The 18,504-nt window shown below is 41.1% G+C and overlaps 1 protein-coding gene across 2 annotated transcripts in view; it reads right to left on the bottom strand.

Annotated features, from left to right (window-relative positions):
* The window catches only part of znf1035 (zinc finger protein 1035), a 28,949-nt gene extending 25,669 nt beyond the window's left edge, over window positions 1-3,280 (bottom strand). Inside the window, exons 1-2 of one of the 2 annotated variants that reach the window (XM_079836219.1) lie at window positions 2,910-3,280; window positions 2,089-2,160 (exon numbers count right to left, since the gene is read on the bottom strand). The gene's annotated coding sequence lies outside the window, so the exon portion shown is untranslated. Of the gene's footprint in view, window positions 1-2,088; window positions 2,161-2,377 lie in introns of both variants that reach the window. The other variant, XM_079836220.1, reaches the window with a different exon arrangement.
* Between the last annotated feature and the right edge of the window lie 15,224 nt (window positions 3,281-18,504).

The following is an 18,504-nucleotide window of genomic DNA, read 5'->3' as shown; positions in this document are numbered from 1 at the left end:
AGTATGTGAAGCTCACGGCTCGACTGTTGCAGTAAACTTGCACAATGTTCTTTAATGAATAATTTATAGATGCACGCCGGTCTGTTATTGCAGGGATATCAAATTTACATGATTACGCCCATAAACATGGAACAAAACTAACTGTGATTGGTTGCGTTACATGTCACTCAAACATCCTCTTGGGCAGTCCTTGACCAACAAAAGTTGCGATGGAGTTCAGAACTCCTGCCGTGAGTTTGAAGGTCTGGCTACGCGAGACTAGTGAATGGCTACATTACTCACCGAAGCGAAAACACGTTGGAAATGTAATAATTTGACGAGCGCAAATACAGATACGCATTGGATCTTTTGCCAACTCTTTTTTGCAGTAGCAGAAGCAGCAGGCGGCAGTGGTTTGAGTGAGAAAATGACATGCTATTATCAAGTCTGTCTCCCTCAGTCCGGGGGTATAGGTATGTTCATGGGTTCCATGGCCAAGCCCCGCCCGACCACACCTCTGATACCGGGACTGGTTTTGTATGCTTTTTGCGGCATTCACGCTGAAAACCAACGCTGCCTCTCAGTCTTTTTGCACTCCGGCCGATAGTGACGTCACGCGCATACCCTCGACACTTCACCTTTAAAGTCACCATTTAATAAAAATGGACACTTATTTTTTGTAAATGCAATATTGCAGTGTTTATTATCTAGACTCATTATATTTTTTAATTGACATGCCCTCAAAATCTTTTATCACCCCTCCCACTTGCAAAGACAACCCTTCTCTTCTCTGATGACATGCTAGGACGGGACACCCTGTCACTCACGAGATCGCATCAATAACAAATGACAATGATCCAATCCATTGCTGATGGAAAAATGAAGTCACGCCCTTTATTTTATCTTGTTCAAGAAACCTGTTTTACCTGGATATTCATCACAATTGGGAAGAAAAGACTAAATCGCAACATATGTCATGCCAACTTAACGTGCACTCTAATTTTATATTTACGTGTGCACTAAACAATATGGTGCCTTATTGGTCTTTATACACAAATACCTAATGCTGTGGATGCAGCATCATGCAAAAGCAATAATTTTCCATTACTGATGCCACTGTTTAAATACACTTGTCGAAGTCAAAATCTGTTTAACATTATGCATTTGCTTTCCAAAGCAACTTACATTTCATTCAAAGTATACCCTATCACTTCATGCATTCTCTGGGAATCACCCCATGGGGTGACCCACTCAATGTGAAATAAATCAGCTTTTTTAAGACCATTAAATGTTAGCTTCTTTTTCCCCCTTTTTTTTTTAACAAAAAAGTATTATCACCATTCACACCAATAGCTCAGCACCTTTAGTGATTGGAAAGTATTAATTTTCTATGTAAAAGAAACCTTCAAAATTTGCACTCTTCTTGAATTTTTTGTAACAAAAAATGACTAACTAACACTTGACTCGACTCTTCTTGATAGTCGCATTGGTTTCTGAAACCGCACCCGTATTTAGAATTGAACCAATGTTGGTTTTAATATAATGGCAAATTGTATTGTAAAGCCATTACTAAATTTAGATATAATTAGTCTTCAAAAGTGTAAATGTCATTTTGCCATCAAGTAAGATGATCAGTCAGCTACCCAGTGGTGTTGACCCGACAAACAAAATTTAGTATTATTAATGTACTACTCTATCACAATCAGTGTTACCTTGGCTCATACACAAATGCCTGCAATCAAGTCACTAAAATGTTAGGCTCAGGTTGGATGACAGGGTGATGTGCATGCAGCAAGTATGCCACAAGTTACCTTACTAATAATTATGTTATAACACAAGCTTGCGTGCTATATCAATGTGTATGCATTAAAGTAAAAAAAGTCACTGCTTTGACAGAGAACTCAAAGCGTTAGCACGTGCCTATTGTTTTGTAAAATAAAGATGCATGAGGAAGGTTCATTGACAAGATGCAATAACTTGACTCAATCCCAACCAGTCAATCCCATACATCTTTATCTGTACATGAAAGAAACTGAAAATCCATATATTCAATGAGCTAACAGAGTAAAGAATTAAAAACAGCCTACAAAATTAGTAATGTCCACTTACCCTAATATGGCAGTATACATTCCAAAAGCAAACTCGCTCCGGTGATCACCGTTTTGTCCTTTCACATACACACTGTAAAAAAAAGACACAAAAAAAGGAGGCTGACATCATTATCAAACATTTATGTCTATGGGGGGAAAGACTTACACATAATACACTAATACACATAAAACAAGTATAAAACAGAGTCGGTTAACTATCACGAACATCTTAAACAATTTCAAAATGTACAAACTAAATATATTATTAAAACATGAACAACCAAAACAGATATATTTAATAGATTCACCATGGTAACATTCAACACTAAACGATGGGGTATGAGTCCCTCCTGACTGTGAACAGAGACAACCCGGTGGCTGTTTTAAAGTGATGCAGATTTTTTGTTGTATTGTCAACTAACGTTAGTCAATAAATGATCAGAGACGAAGATGTCAAGTACAGTAGCATTATGTAAATATACGTATATTCATAATTAAAACGTTAATTGTTGTATTTTATTTGTTATTTGGTTATTTATATAATGCTAACGGAGCAATCTGAAAGAGAAATGCACGGAGCTAGGCTGGCTAGGAACATGGAAGTCCAACGTCACAAAACAAAATGGGCTGCATGCTTGGCTTGGAACCTGGAGTACGGGCACACAAACAAGAACTAGCTTCGATCCGAGAAACTACGCAAATCCAGGTCTTAATATGCGATGCAAATCTTATGTAACATATTATACAGTCTTCGTATTGTATTGCCCCGTTTAATTGTGTAGCAAAACAGTGTCTCCCCACGAGCTTATTCCCCTGTAGAACGGCTCGTAGGCTACTCACCGTCGTGCTCGGCTTCCTCCTGCTCTCGTTTTCCTTTGTAAGATGCACCTTCCCGTTGCGCAATGCGCGCATAAGAGACCCCCAAACTTTCAATCCAAGTTTAAGATCGTTGGAACACTATTCGTTATTTTAAAGAATCGTTACGGGTTTGATGTTAGTACGATTCGATGCACATTCACCAAACAATGTGGCTCACCCGAACCCGGGATTTTTCGTGACACTCGACCACTTGAACCTATGAGAAGACGGCTAACGGGAGAGGAAGACCCGCCTCCAGTTCTACGGGGCCTCCATTTCAATGTCCAATGCGTGGAAGCATTTTTTGCGCATGGTATCTTAGGAACATACCTTAAAATGGCTGCCGATGTTGTGGGAGGTGCTTATATTCCGTCGACCATCCTACATCACGCCTTTGAGATTGTTGCAGGGTGCAGTACCTTACAGTTTCTTGTCAAAGAACTTGACGTAGTCAGTTTGCCCAGAACATTCCAAGCCGCCAATCTTGTTCTTTAGTGTTGTAAGACATTTCTTTATTACTATACTGTGGCAAAGTGTCACAGAACCGATTTGGAGCCCACCACACCTTTGCACATGATAACCTACTGTAGACTTAAAGTTTAATAAGCAATGCGGACTGTTATCTGTTACAAGAAACACTGTGGATTGGAAAAGGTAACTGTAACAAACAACTATTGAGATTTGTTGTTCCTCTGGTTTACCCTGCTGAAAAAACCTAGGCTGGCTGGTCTTATTTGGTTTAAGCTGGAAGTAGCTAAGATGGTTTTCCAGCCTGGCCAAGCTGGTGTCCAGCTGGTTTTAGCGTATCTTTTAGCTGGTTTCCCAGCTTGATCAGCTAAAAAATGTCCAAAACCCCTCTAAAACCAGCCTGGGAGACCGGTTAAAACCAGCAAGGTTTTTTTCAGCAGGGTAAATTTCACAATTATAAATCAGATTAACATTATGAGTCTCAAAAGAAATCGGTCACTGAGAGCATCCATTCACTCCTTTCCTTTGAGCAAGATGTAGGCACAACTAATGCAAATGCCTGCTTTTTTTTTTTAACCCCAAGGGATGTCCTGGCAAAGATGCATAAATGCACCGTGCACCCAGAGAAAGGCTCCACTTTGTTCAGGGAGTGAAACAGCCTTTAATGTTTCAATGTCCCCCTATACTCGTTCCTGCATCAACACTCTAACCATTATCCTTAGCTTAATTTCAATTATTTGGACTTAACCCCTCTCTTTTATTCCCAGAGCTGTACCTCCATAATACATTAAAAGAGAGCCATCACTCATAGTGAAAGGGAACAGTTAAACAGGGAAAATTAGTCGAATCAAAACAACACATTGTGGCCACATATAATATAAACAGGAAAAATATGTATCGGAGCAATAGCCTTGTGGGCAGCGCTCCGACAAATGGCACAGCTGTGTGTTAAGGCTCATTTCCACCAAGCGGTACGGTTCAGTACGGTATGCAATTTTTGCTGTTTCCATTGTCAGAAGGTGTGAATGGTACCCTAATTCCGAACCGTACCGTTCCACTTTTTTGGTTGACGGAGAATCGTTACTTGCGTATGCTTTTTCGGCTGTGTTTTACCTTGCAGCCTAGACATGGTAAACCCAGCCTGATATGCCGGCGATTTGATTTCGCCCAGCAACTCAGTCTGGAAACCAGTACATTAATTTCTACTGCTTCTGTTACACTTTCGCGGGAACCAATCACAGACTGGCTTATCCACCTGGCACGCTATTGGCGGGTTTAACACGATGACGGATCGAGAAGCGATGGGTCGTTGCCCATTGATCAAGCCTCTTGTGGTCTGATTGGTTGAAGAACTATCCAATTGCAATCAGAGTCATTTGAATTATGCTCGTTTATCACGCCTCTTGTGGTCTGATTGGTTGAAGGACTATCCAATTGCGTACAGAGTCATTTAATTTATGCTCGTTTATCACGCCTCTTGTGGTCTGATTGGTTGAAGGACTATCCAATTGCGTACAGAGTCATTTAATTTATGCTCGTTTATCACGCCTCTTGTGCAGTAGAAAATACATAGCAGACTCCCCAGACCAATGTTCAATCTTAAATTGAGCTTGGTCTGGTGATCGCCAGACAACTTGCAGCCTGCAGCTTGTCTTCTTCTTGTGACAACAGCCACATGCCGAGAAGCAAGAACAAGATCTGCTGTATGTCGTCCACTGTTGTTTACTGTATCGCTTTCTTCTTCACGCGAGAATGACGTTGATCGCTACACCACGCCTATCATAAGCATACTGTTGCCAGTGGAAACGCAAGCTGGATCAGGGTTAACGGTCCCGAATCATACTGTATTGTACTGAATTGTACTGCACCACTCAGTGGAAATGAGCCATTAGACAACCCGAGTTTGAGTACCAGCTTGAGGTCCATTGCCTGTCATGTTCCCCTCTCCATTGCTTCTCGTCTCATCTACATTATCCTACCCAAGGCATAAAAGGTAAAATAATATAACAACAACAAAAAAAACATGAAACATAGTGTTGATAGGAATTACTAAAGTATAAGCCTCCATTCAGTTTGGGAGGTTACTGACTTTGGTAAACAGGACCACTTTTACCCGTATACCTTAAAGGAGAAGTATGTACACATTTTTTTTAATGTTAAAATACATTCCCTTATGCCACTTTGTTAAACATTGAGCCCCCCAGGCACCATCTAAACATTCACAGCGGTTTGCTCCGATCTGTCCGTCTCTTTCCAGCTCAACCAATAGTGTGAGTTTGGGGCGAGGCTACTATAGCATACTGATCCAATGTGGGACAATGGCTGACATGTTACATGGGAAAAGACATTCTGCAGAAGTGCAAGCCAAATTTCACTGCATTTAGACCTTCAAAGATTAAACAGGTCATGAACACATCAAAGTGAACAGGGCACTGCGATGCAACACACTTCAATATAGAGGTCTTCAACCCTGCTCCTCGAGGACCCACTGTCCTGCAAAGTTTATTTCCAACCTGCTTCAGCACACCTGCCTGTGTTTTTTCAAGCAATTTTGAAGAGGTTGCCTTGGGTTAGAACAGGGGAGCAGGGATGATGACCTCTGCCATAGAGCATCATCATGCACCCTTTCAGAAAGACAAAGTACCAGTCTATAATGTTTACTTTGACATGTCCAGTGTAGACAGCTTCAAATAGTTGTGGTGTGTGACATGTCATAAAATGCACCTGGTACACTAACGTTGAATGGGTTTACTCTGAACCCAAGATGCCCGCGTTCGGTCTTGACAGAGGGTTAGCCTACTCAATTGCTTACTCATGAGACATAGCAACACAGCTAAAAGCACACCTAATATGTTGGACCTTTATTGAAAGTGGCCTACTTTTACCTGTTGAGACCTTCCTTCACAAGCACCCATAAGAACTGTATTTGTGATGTTTGAATTGGATGAGGCACGACACACGTAATGTCTATTTGTAAAATATGCTGTATTTTTGTAATTCCGCTTGGTTTCACTAGTGTCACAGAAATTACTTCACCTTTAATAGAGTGTTGTGCCACTCACTTAAATGGTCCTAAAAACAAAATTACTCAATAAGAAATATTTGAAATACACTACAACCGAATCTGGTGTAAACTTGCCCAGATTTACATAAGACAGGGATGGGCAACTCTAGTCCTAGAGGGCCACTGTCCTGCAGAGTCCAGCTCTATCCTTAATCTTAATCAAACACACCTGACTGTAATTTCAAGCAATCCTTTAGACTTGTTGTTCAGGTATGTTTGCCTGGCAATGGAGATAAACTCTGCAGGACAGTGGCCCTCCAGGACTGGAATTGCCCATCCCTGACATGACTATTAAGAAAAGGTGTTGTACAAGGAATTGACTCTAACTGGGAGGTAGGGGGCAATATGCCATTGGACACTTGTAGCCTGCAAAAAATCCAATAACATACTCTCAATCAGAAAGGGACACACTGGCAACACTTTTTAGTGATCCGTTTTGTTCACCCCTGTGTAGCTCTTGAAAGTCCATTAGATACCCGTTATCCACAAATGTTTTGGAATACCAAACTCCCTTGTGATGTACTCCTTGAACACTCAAGTCTGATCCCATTTTATACCTAAATATGTTCATATATGTGGAAACAATATAAATTATTAAAGATCATATGGTACAGATTATAATACAATGATGTACAGATATGAAAGTGCTGTTACAACAATTAGCAAATGGTGATCACCTTTTATCAGTGGGCAGAACAGTGGGTGTATTGACTACATCAATGCTTAAAGGGACTGTATGTAATTCTTTGGTACTAAAAAAAAAAAACATAATAAGAAAGAAAGGTGGGGTGTGGTATTTCAAAACTGCTTTAGCAAAGTGCCTCGGGCCGAGTACCAAAACAAACTTGTAACCAATCAGCAGTGAGGGGCGTATCTACTAATGATGGGGAGAAGAGAGCGCTCAGTGCACGACATTATTCAGAAGACACGACACAAAACGGACATTAGACGAGTGACGACAGAAAGAGAGAGAGATGGCAGATAAAAAAACAAACGTGGAAGATGTCTGTGGAACAAAAGAAGGCTTACGATCAGGCAAGAAGTAGGACCCGTGTAAATATCAGATCAGCTTTCCAATGCTGGAGAGAACTCAAGGAACGAAGGCCGAGGTTGCTCGATAGGTGAGTAACATTGATTTAGTTCTGTTTCAAAGAAATAATATATGCTGGCTTTTGCTTGAATATGCTCATGTGTCATGTTTGCTTGCTTGTCCATTTGCAATTGTATTGTCGTTCACTTCAGCTATGATAAAGACCCATTCATTTCCACACCCGATAAGCCTGGAGCATCTAAACCTCCTCTACTGTCTGTTTCAAGCGTCAGCTCCCAAAGTGTGTCCGAAAAGTAAGATAATATACTCCTAATATATGTGATATTTCGTGATCTATATAACCCTCTAATCTTGTCATAATTGTAATATGTTCGTTAGTTGGATTGTCGTGCCCGTGCTATTGAGTTGTTCATGAGAACTGTGTTTGTGTTTTTGGGATGTAAGGGATGACTTTTTCGCTGAACATTTGACCTGGATTACCACATTGCTTTCACTTATTTATGACATCATACCCTCGGCCGGCTGGCACAGCAGATTCCGCCATAGTCGTAGCCTGGGTTACGTATGTGTGGGGCGGAGCTATCAAAATAGGAGCGTGTTTGTTTTGGTGATTTGAAAACAACATCGGTTACCAGAAAGCATTTACCCCACCTTTAAGAAACATGCTAAGTTCACCTACTTGTTTCTCTGAAAAGCAATGCTACAGCCAGTTATTTTACTTTGAAATCTGAGTTCCATGTCGGAATGTCTGTTTTTGTTGTGGTCTGTATGAGTCTGCCCACTGCCAACTTACCCAATTAATATTTTGTGTATTTTGTCACCCCGGGTTGCCATTTGGCAGAAAACACTGCACATTGCAGCCATGGAAGCAAGCAAACAAACTCAGAGATCATAGATTCTACCCGACCCAAAAAGCTGCATCCATCTAAAAATCTCTATGAACGGAGGCATATTAAAACGCGGACAAATCAACTCAACTTACAATGTGCAAGTCTCCTCGCGTTCCATTTTCAATTGCGCTCACTACTGTTGCATGTCCTCAATTTGGCAACCCACATGTAATTTTGCAATTTGGCAACGAAAAAAGACTCAATTTGGCAACGAGTCCAATATTTTGAATTTGAACTATAGTATCCATTTTAACCACTAGCTGTCAATATTACATACTGCACCTTTAAAGAAAATGAGTAAGGAAAAACTGATTTCTACATAACATAAATGGCCATATTAAAACAAGATATTGTTTGATAGCCTTAAATAAAAAAGGCCTTTGTCTGATTTTATAATGTAGGAGGTCAAATAACTCTTGAAAGATTACTTATAGCCGCGTTTCCACCGCAGGAACTTTCCCCAGGAACTAGGAACTTTGGGGTGGTACTCGGTGTGTTTCGACCGCAGGAACCAGGGTCTAAATGAAGTTCCAGGTAAATATTTCCCCCTCCAAACGGCCCTTCTCACGAGGTGGTACTTTTTCAAAGTTCCGGAACTTTCGGGGGTGGGACTAGGGCGCTGAACATGCTGATTGGTTTAGCTCACGCAGCATTTTATTTCAACCGGCATTTTTAAAAGTCTTGCGAGGTTCTTTCTGCGTTCAGTGAATATCAGTCTTGCTCTTTCTGTCTGATGGAGCGGATTGTCTCAGCAATCGCACAGGCAATGTCCGTAATAGCTGATAATAACATTAAATCTAGCTTTTCGAGCTTTCAGAATACACTTTAGTATCAGTGCTCATCTTCCACTGTTTTGTTAATTACATATTTAGTAAACCACATAACTAGAAAAAAACAGCGCTGTTTGCATCTCCTCCATACTTGTTATTGTTGCAGACAGTATCGCACAAAAATTATTACTGCCCGTCTCTGACTGGGAGGAGCAGCTGCGCGCAGTCCCACGTCTAATTTGCCAAATCTTCACGGTACTTTAGACCGCAGTGGAAACGCAGACAGCAGCAGGTCTGGGGGAAAAAAAGTTCCTGTAAAAAAAGTTCCGGGTAATTTCGGTGGAAACGGGGCTTATGCCTTTTTGTGTTTGGGTATTTGGGGTTTTGCAACAGTCTTTACCATCAAAGTTGAGGTGGACACAAAACAACCAATTTATTCCAGGTCAGTTACTTGATGTCAGAGTCGCTTCACTTATCTTTGGCTGCTCTGCTTCAAATAGATTACTTTATCTTTTTTTACTTTATGTTGACCTACCCATAATATAGGACAGAATATTGCAAATAGGCATTTTCATTTCTTAATTAAGAGCAGGGGTGCCCAATCCTGCTCCAAGAAGGTCAATGTCCTGCAGAGTTCCAATCCTAATTAAACACTTCTGAACCAGCTAATCAAGGTCTTAAGGATTAGCAGAAATGTATAGGCATGGGTGTTTGAGCAGTTTGAAGATGAATGTTGGCCCTTCAAGAGCTAAATTGTGCACCCAATTTAGAGGATGATTTATCCAAAACAACTTAATGAGAATAACATATGTAGAAGCAATTGATCCAAGGGACAACACAACAGAAGTATATCACACCAAACAAATGTTTTTATTAGGTACTACAATAGTATGTTTATGCAGTTTAAGTGCAAAAACATTTTAAGCTCCTATAGAATGTGCCATTTCTTAAAGACAGCAAGGGATTGCGTGATTAGGGGGAAGGTTGAGAGTTCACTCCACCACCAAAGGACAGGAACCATGTGAAGGTTTTAGGAAGAGACCTGTGAAACTGTGATGGCACCATCATGTGTTCTGACTGCAGGGGATGGGAGAATGCAGTCTTGGTCTGTTAAGCTAGTATCAGAGCCTTGAATTTGATGTCGACCCCTATAGGCAGTGAGTCTGGGGGCATCTTGCAACATTTTGGGTGATTTAAGATGAGAGGCTCTGATGCATTCTGGATCATCTGCAAGGCATGATAGTTGGAAGGCCAGATAGTAAAGCCTTCAAATTCTCCAGGTTTGGGATGACAAGATTCTGGACCCAGAGCTATACATCATGTGTTCTGACTGCAGGGGGTGGGAGAATGCAGTCTTGGTCTGGTATGCTAGTATCAGAGCCTTGAATTTAATGTTGATTCCTATAGGCAGTGAATCAAAAGGGGTGTGACATGTTGCAAAATTTTGGCTGATTGAAGATGAGAGGCTCTGATGCATTTTGGATCATCTGCCAGGCATGACAACTGGAAGGCCAGATAGTAAAGCCTTCCAATTCTCCAGGTTTGGGATGACAAGAGTCTGGACCCAGAGCTACACAGCATAATCAGATAGTTGTGGGCTAATTTTCTTTATGTTAAAAAGTATAAACTGGGCAGTTATTGGGATGGTTGTAAAATACTACCCAAAGATGGCTACTTTATGGTTGTTGAACTATTTGGTGTTGTTGTGTTCAATTGATGGCCTGGCTGGGATGTCAAGGTTGCCTTTGCAAGATTGACCTGGACATGACATTCCTTCATTCAATCCATGATGTCAAAAAATTCTAGTCTGAAAGACAAAATAAGAACGTATGATTGTCAGGCTGGAAAGACCAGTAGAGCTGTGTTAAATGTATAGAAGAGGAGTGGGCCTCTAGAGTACTCAAGTGGTTGGCGGGTGTGATTCAGACACTCTTCCCCTCCAATGAAACCTTGAAGAATCTGCCTATAAGATAGGACTCAAAGCAGTAAAGAGCAGTACCAGTGATGCACAAATTTGAAAGAGTTGATAGGAAATCTGATGGCATCAAAGGCAGCAGACAGGTTAAGCAGATTGCGGACAGAGGATCTCAAAGTCATTACAGTCATAGGGATTCAGGAAAGGAGAGCATGGTAGTGAAGAATGGTTGCATCCTGCAGGTTGTTCTGAAAAAGGAATGCAAAAAGTTGAAGGCAGCCTTTTCAGTGTTTTTGGACAGGGGCGAAATCAGAAAGACAGGTATATGTTATATAATATTAATCGGTTTCATGTACTATTTCAATGTACTATTACTGGGTTAAGTATTGGTTTGAGTGGGGTTACAGTGGGAATACCTGAACCTGCTTAAATGGGGCGGAGAAGACTCTAGTGGACATGTTTATGATGTGTGTGAGTACAGGTAAGGGTGCGAGAGAGATAGTTTGAGGAAAATAAGAATGTTCTAGGATATTAGCCACCTTTTCACTGTTGGAAAATGGGTTTAAGAATGGTTCCAGTTGTATTTTCACTTGAGCCTGGTACGGCATGGCATGATTTCAAACCGTTGTTGAATTCTGGTATAATGCGTATAGTGACATCGCCACCCAGGATTCCTCCCTTGTCGGTTGCCTGGCTACCAGCTTTTTGCTATTTGAGCGAAGTAAACAAAAATGAATAATAAAATAAATATCTGATCCTCCTCCATAACGGTCGCTATTTATTTCTCATATCGTCTGTAAACTCTTGCATTACCAAGACAACGACTAACGCATGTGTATTACATTGCAAGCTCTGTTATCAGCCCTACAGTGGAAAATGAGACCATATCCATACCGACTGGGAGAAGGGAAGAGGAGAATGTTGTGTAGACTTTCTTGGTGTTAGCAGTTCACAGTTTAATTCAAGTTGTTGATCTGGTAAAGGTTCTCCAAAAACTAGTTAGTTATACAAAACTGTTATACAACACTGAAGGAACCAAGTTCACTACCCGTTTACAAAAAGATGCTGTCTATAACTTATGGTGAAAACCATGCAAGTGTTGTTTGTATTACATTGCAAACTCTGTTATCAGCCCTACAGTGGAAAATGAGACCATATCCGTACCGACTGGGAGAAGGGAAGAGGAGAATGTTGTGTAGACTTTCTGGGTGTTAGCAATACACAGTTTAATTCAAGTTGTTGATCTGGTAAAGGTTCTCCAAAAACTAGTTAGTTATACAGACTGTTATACAACACTGAAGGAACCAAGCTCACTACCCGTTTACAAAAAGATGCTGTCTACTACTTATGGTGAAAACCATGCAAGTGTTGGTTGTATAAACAGATTGGAGTATACAGGTGCTGGTCATTTAATTCGAATATCATCAAAAAGTTTATTTATTTCACTAATTCCATTCAAAAAGTGAAACTTGTATATTATATTCATTCATTAAACACAGACTGATATATTTCAAACGTTTATTTCTTTTAATTTTGATGGTTATAACAGACAACTAAGGAAAATCCCAAATTCAGTATCTCAGAAAATTAGAATATTGTGAAAAGGCTCAATATTGAAGTCACCTGGTGCCACACTCTAATCAGCTAATTAACTCAAAACACCTGCAAAGGCCTTTAAATGGTCTCTCAGTTCTGTAGGCTACACAATCATGGTGAAGACTGCTGACTTGACAGTTGTCCAAAAGACAACAATTGACACCTTGCACAAGGAGGGCAAGACACAAATGGTCATTGCAAAAAAGGCTGGCTGTTCACAGAGCTCCGTGTCCAAGCACATTAATAGAGAGGCAAAGGGAAGGAAAAGATGTGGTAGAAAAAAAGTGTACAAGCAATAGGGATAACCGCACCCTGGAGAGGATTGTGAAACAAAACCCATTCAAAAATGTGGGGGAGATTCACAAAGAGTGGACTGGAGCTGGAGTCAGTGCTTTAAGAACCAATACGCACTGACGTATGCAGGACATGGGTTTCAGCTGTCGCATTCCTTGTGTCAAGCCACTCTTGAACAACAGACAGCGTCAGAAGCGTCTCGCCTGGGCTAAAGACAAAAAGGAAAAAAAGTGATCCAAAGTTATGTTCTCTGATGAAAGTAAATTTAGCATTTCCTTTGGAAATCAGGGTCCCAGAGTCTGAAGGAATAGAGGAGAGGCATACAATCCACGTTGCTTGAGGTCCAGTGTAAAGTTTCCACAGTCAGTGATGGTTTGGGGTGCCATGTCATCTGCTGGTGTTGGTCCGCTGTGTTTTCTGAGGTCCAAGGTCAACGCAGCCGTATACCAAGAAGTTTTAGAGCACTTCATGCTTCCTACTGCTGACCAACTTTATGGAGATGCAGATTTCATTTTCCAACAGGACTTGGCACCTGCACACAGTGCCAAAGCAACCAGTACCTGGTTTAAGGACCATGGTATCCCTGTTCTTAATTGGCCAGCAAACTCGCCTGACCTTAACTCCATAGAATATCTATGGGGTATTGTGAAGATGAAGATGCAATATGCCAGACCCTACAATGCAGAAGAGCTGAAGGCCACTATCAGAGCAACCTGGGCTCTCATAACACCTGAGCAGTGCCACAGACTGATCAACTCCATGCCACGCCGCATTGCTGCGGTAATTCAGGCCAAAGGAGCCCCAATTAAGTATTGAGTGCTGTACATGCTCATACTTTTCATGTTCATACTTTTCAGTTGGCCAAGATTTCTAAAAATCCTTTCTTTGTATTGGTCTTAAAGGGTAACTAAACCCCTGCTCAGAGCTTAACTCCACCCACTGGCAATTTTCAAAAAATGCTGGAAAAGTGGGCAGAGCCCGGCGGACACAGAGGGGATGAACCGAGGGCGGGGCTGAGTGGAGGGCGTGCACCTGAGACCCGCAGTGACGGATTGATTGACAGATGTCAGACTCGCGAGTCGCAAAGATGGAGAATGACTGGAGTGACGCCAGCTTTGCAACAGAGCGGTCATTTCTCCTACCTTCACCTGAAGTGGAGGAGGGTGAATTGTCTGTAACAGACACAAACCCGGAGCCTTATCAATGCGAGCCGCTGCTCAAACTGCGTTAACTCCCCATGCCGACGATGCTAGTGAAGCAGCCGCGCAAGAGAACTGACCTAATCTATCTGCGTCCGCGGCAACCACTTGCGTGTCAGGGTTTGAAAGCGCGTCTCATGTATGAAAATTATCTGTACACATGACGGGCGGCAATAATATCGCTAGAAAAGCCTCACGTGTACTGACAACTGCATTATTTAACCGTATTTTCTTCAATACAATGTTAAAGCAAGTGTCAAGTCAGTTTCATTAATAATGTTTACTTCATGTAACATGACAGTTCATACTGGAGTGAAGCCGTTCTCATCATGTGATTGGGGGAACATTTCTGAGGGCGTGGTGAGCTCGTGCTAGGGGAGCGGATAGTGAGCTGTTGGAGGTACCATCCTACGTCACGATGTACACCAACCTCCAATAGGAAAATTCAACTGCAGTAGCCACCGTTCAACCTTAAGAGGGCAGCACTTTGGCGGTTTTACACCATATTTTATAGAATTAAAACACTTTCTACTCAAATGTCAAAACATTTACTCGAATCAATGAACAGCATTAATAAAGCCCCAGTATTACAGATCATTAACTAAAAAAAGTTGGTTTAGGGTTTAGTTACCCTTTAAGTAATATTCTAATTTGATGAGATACTGAATTTGGGATTTTCCTTAGTTGTCTGTTATAATCATCAAAATTAAAATAAATAAACATTTAAAATATATCAGTCTGTGTGTAATGAATGAATATAATATACAAGTTTCACTTTTTGAATGGAACAAGTGAAATAAATCAACTTTTTGATGATATTCTAATTATATGACCAGCACCTGTATTCAAAGATCCCTCTTCTAATTTTAAATGAGGTGGCCACTTCCACATCCACAAATGGAAGAGCTGTCTCTACCATCTAGATATAACCCCAAAATGGAAATATTAAATCTATTGCATATAAGCAGCTCCATTGCAAAAATCCTTGAACTAATTGGTTAATCAATGGTTAATCAATCTAGCAAGCTTTTCCAGAAAATATAGAACCAGGGCTTATGCAATACAGTTGGATGTCTACAGTTGGATACTGGAATTCCTGACAAGCAGACCTCAATACATCCTCTATAGCCTGCTGCTTCAGTCCTGGACTGTACTTATATGCCTCCTTGTTCACCTGTACAGCTACTCATAGCAGTAGTTAAGTTTGCCAATGGCATGACTGGGCTAAATAAAGCCACATTTCCACCGCAGGAACTTTCCCCAGGAACTAGGAACTTTGGGGTGGTCCTCCAGGGTCCTCCAGGGCAGGAACCAGGGTCTTAATGAAGTTCCGGGTAAATATTTCCCCCTCCAAACGGGCCTGCTCCCGGGGTAGTACTTTTTCAAAGTTCGGGAACTTTCGGGGGTGGGACTTGGGCGCTGAACATTCTGATTGGTTGAACTCACGCAGCATTTTATTTCAACCGGCAGTTTTAAAAGTCTTTTGCGAGGTTCGTTAGTTCTGCTTTCAGTAAATATCAGTCTTGCTCTTTTCTGTCTGATGGCGCGCGTTCGTCTCAGCCATCTCACGGTCAATGTCTGTAATAGCTGATAATAACATACGTTGTCTTATTTTAAATCTAGCTTTACGAGCTTCAGAAAACGATTTAGTATGAGTGCTCGTCTCTTTTTCGCCGTTTTTTTAATGACCTCTTTATTAAACCAATACATAACTACCAAAAGCAGCGCTGCTTGCATCTCCTTGTTATTGTTCCAGACAGTATCGCGCAAAAAATATTACTGTCCATTACTGACTGGGAGGAGCAGCCGTGCGCAGTCCTACATCACCGGACTAATTTGCCTAATCTTCCCGGTACTTTAGACCGCAGTGGAAACGCAGACAGTAGCAGATCTGGGGGGGAAAAGTTCCTGTAAAAAAAGTTCCTGGTACAAATTGTTCCGGGTAATTTCGGTGGAAACGCAGCTTTAATGAGTCACAATGAGTCATGCCAGAAAATAGGTGAAGGTCTTTAAAGATGTCCTTGAATAAGAATACAACAGAACTTACTGCGATGGCTTCAAAGAAGCAGAGGGTGTAATTTCAATAAGGGTGCAATAACATTACCAGCACTACAGTGGAAATAATCAATTTGAATCTCTACTGATCTGATCTGATCTGGCCCCACAAAACTGTAGCCATTCTAAAACATGTCTACCAATGCTTGCACTCTCTCAGAGTCTTAAAGAAATATTACATGATAAAGGAGTTCCTCGTGAACTAGAGTACGATATAATATATCCACACTTGCAGTATGGCTTTTTACAATAGAAGAAACACAACTTGGTGTTGTCTGGTGAACTATGTATATTATATCATATGGCAATGTCTAGTGTTTTATCTATTCCAAGACAGACCTGAGAGTTCTTGTGTTCAGCAAAAGATATCACCAATCTCTCTTAGACTACCCTATGGACAAAATAAGCTAGTAATATTGTCAGCAATGGACACTGTTGTTTTCTTAAAAGCTTCAGGTCTCTTAGGTCCTGTATACACTCGAAATTAAGGTTTTGCATTTGACCAAACTGTTGATTTAAGCCGCGTTTCCACCGAAATTACCCGGAACAATTTGTACCAGGAACTTTTTTTACAGGAACTTTTTTCCCCCCAGACCTGCTGCTGTCTGCGTTTCCACTGCGGTCTAAAGTACCGAGAAGACTAGGCAAATTAGTCCGGTGATGTAGGACTGCGAGCGGCGCGACTGCTCCTCCAAGTCAGCGACGGACAGTAATAATTTCTGTGCAATACTGTCTGCAACAATAACACGTATGGAGGAGATGCAAGCAGCGCTGCTTTTTCTAGTAATGTATTGAGTAATGTGTATAGTAATGTGTTTACTAAAGAGGTAATTAACAAAACGGCGGAAAAGAGACGAGCACTGATACTAAAGCGTATTCTGAAAGCTTGTAAAGCTAAATTTAAAATAAGACAACGTAAGTTATTATCAGCTATTACAGACATTGACCGTGCGATTGCTGAGACGAACGCACACAATCGGACAGAAATAGTGAGACTGATATTTGCTGAACGCAGAACGAACCTCGCAAAAGACTTTTAAAAATGCCGGTTGAAATAAAATGCTGCGAGAGCTCAACCAATCAGCATGTTCAACGCACAAGTCCCACCCCCGAAAGTTACCGAACTTTGAAAAAGTACCACCTCGGGAGCAGGGCCGTTCTGAGAGGGGAAATATTTACCCGGAACTTCATTTAGACCCTGGTTCCTGCGGTCGAAACACACCGAGTACCACCCCAAAGTTCCTAGGGAAAATTCCTGCGGTGGAAACGCGGCTCAAAATAGACATGGCAACACTGAAATAGAGTGCTCTGCGTAGAAGCCTTGCAAACATAAACAATACATGACGCATCTGTCAACGGCAGTTTAGTTCAAATTGTAGAACAGGTCTTTGGTTACTGTAATATTACTTTGGTCAAAAATAGCAGGTACCAAACAAACGATGAAGCTAGAACATTGCTATGGTTACCATAGTCTCAATCAACGTTTGTTTCCTCCTCAGGTGTAACCTTACATCAAAGAGTTTTCAACCAGGCTCAGGTATAAATGGTAATGGGTCTTATTTGACCACTTGTCATCAGATTAACTAAAATCCATGTGTATTAAGCGTAAACGGGGCCTCAGATTTGAAATCTTGAGTGTGCCACTCATTGCTTGCCACCCCAGGACAGTCCAGTCTTTTAGATAATTTCTGGGTGTTTTAATATTTGTAAACATGGTAGCAGATGTGTCAGATGAAATAGGTCATTTACTCATGACCATTACCTTATCTCTATAACTTGAACTAAAACGAACTTATTTGTAATTGCGCATTTCAATGCTGGTGTCATGTATAGACACTATGCCAGTTTTTATTTCTGTGATAGTTTCAATATATCATCTGCCATAGTTTCATAGTTTAAAAACATGGCTCGAGATGTGTCCATTCTTATGTGAATGCCCCCCAACAAAAGCATCTGATCAGTATGTGGCAGACATAAACCTAGATTGAACCCACACCACTGGCGGAACTGAGATTTGACAAAAAAAGAAAGATTGAAGGGCTGATATTCAGTTGTTGCGTAAAACAGAATCTGTAGCATGCTGGTTAGCACAGAAAAAAAATTGGCTTCTTTATTTAAAAACTAATGCAAAAAATCCATATACAATTTTACTAATAAAAAAATTGTTTATTAGGCAGTCACGGCTCATTGATGCACGTGGGGAGCGAAGGCTGGCTTGTGTGGTCTGATCAGACGAGCTACTGTAGCTCAAATTGCTCAAGAAGGTAATGCTGGT

This window comes from Gobio gobio, assembly GCF_949357685.1.
Source record: "Gobio gobio genome assembly, chromosome: 15".
In the NCBI taxonomy this organism is placed as follows: domain Eukaryota; kingdom Metazoa; phylum Chordata; class Actinopteri; order Cypriniformes; family Gobionidae; genus Gobio; species Gobio gobio.
Note: the sequence above shows the minus strand (reverse complement) of the source record. Positions and strands in the feature narration are given on the sequence as shown.